The following is a 1,864-nucleotide window of genomic DNA, read 5'->3' as shown; positions in this document are numbered from 1 at the left end:
ATATTGATGTTGATAATTTGTACGATTCCATAATAAAATTTATTATTTTTTAATTAATATTTTGCAAATCTAAATATTAAAACTAAATTTTAATTAAAAAATTTAAATTCTAAATTTTAATAATATAAAAATAAGATATTAATCTAAAATATTAGTTAATATTGGTAAAAATGTAATCCAAAGGTTGATACAAAGTTTCTTTTTAATTAAGCAATGATGATCATGATTTTGGTTTATGATTACTCCCACAAGCTCGACAAAGCTAACTGTTCTTAGCCTTTTTCTTATTAAATACTAAAAAGGTTGATTTCTTGCAAGTAATTCTTGCGCACTTTCAGATTGCATAGTGGTTGACCAGAATTAAATTTTCAAGATTATTTAACTTCAACTCCTCTTCCTCTTAGCTCCCTACAGTTTTTTTCTTCCTCACTTGGTTTCCACTTTCCAGCACATCACATAGCCCTTTCTTACCGTTCAAGAGAACAAAGTTGGAGCTTCATTATTCTTCAACCTATTCTTAACCTATGAATATTTGCCAGGACACTTGTCAAATATAACAAAGTATTTATTATAAAATATTGTAACAAAAAGTTATGATTAGTTACTCTAGCAAGTTACTAAAAAGTAAAAACCTTAAAGTTACGTATTAAATATTAAATTTAATTTCGATATATAAGTTATGTATAAAAAGTAATTGTTTACTTATATGTTAATTTATTATCTAAAGGTAATTCTTTTTATTCGTGATGTATGTTTAAAGAGTATTACTAAAATTCATTTATTACTTTTCGTAATATATATGTTTTAGTCTAGGACGATTACTTCGAAACAAAACGAAGAGACTAAATATTTCTTTTATGTGGTTATTGTGTACATATAGGAGTGGCAATGGGTAGAGTAAGATAGAGTTTGGAGTCAACCTTAATTCTATTCGCGGATTGAGATTTTATTACCCTACTCGCGGGTTGAGAATATCTCAACCCTAATCATACCCGCTCTTAATACGCGGGTATCCAATCTTACCTGCGGGTTACAAAAAAAAAATGCAACGCTATTATATAACTTGATGACAATTTAAAATAGAACGGACTTTTATGTAAAAAAAAAATTTATTAAATTATCAATTAATGATATTTTTTTAATGACTAAAGATATTTTGTATTTAGTGAGAAGTCTTTAGTTCAACATCTACTTAAAATATATTTTTATATAAGTATATAACATATACATATATAGAGTGCGGGTTGATTGGGTAGGGTTGAGGCTCAACCCGCACCCTACCCGACCCACACAAAAATCCTACCCACACCCTACTCTACTTGCTGCAGATCGAATTAGCAACCCTATTCAACCGAGTGCGGTCAAATTGGATATCCGCAGGTAGAGTACATGTTGCCACCCCATGTATACACACTACTAAAGTAGAAATTTCTGTATTACCGTAGAAATAATTTTACACACGTTGATATTATATAAAAATAAAATTCTTAATATATTAACCGTAGTTTGTTGACTTCTGTGGCTCTCTGTGCCACACAGTACAATGCAAGTTTCTCCCTATCCTACGCCTTGACCTTGAAAACTGTTTGGTTGAAAACAGTGAAAAAGAATAAAAAGAAAGGGTAATTATTAGAAAGGTCGGTTTGTGGAAGACGAGCCGCTAACGTCGGCGGCCCAATCCACCGTCTGTAGCCGTTTATGTCGCCGGTACCATTCATTAATTACGTATACGTTAGCTCTTTAGTTTTATGTGATGAATGACAATGTGCGTGTCCTACACATGCCATTATTAACTGTTGTACTTTAACTGATAGGATTTAGGCACTACAAATGTTCAGTCAAAATCAGTCTAAAATAGTCACAA

The sequence above is a fragment of the Arachis ipaensis genome, chromosome B01, assembly GCF_000816755.2.
Source record: "Arachis ipaensis cultivar K30076 chromosome B01, Araip1.1, whole genome shotgun sequence".
NCBI lineage: Eukaryota > Viridiplantae > Streptophyta > Magnoliopsida > Fabales > Fabaceae > Arachis > Arachis ipaensis.
The sequence above is the reverse complement of the archived record's forward strand: the minus strand, read 5'-3'. Positions refer to the sequence as shown.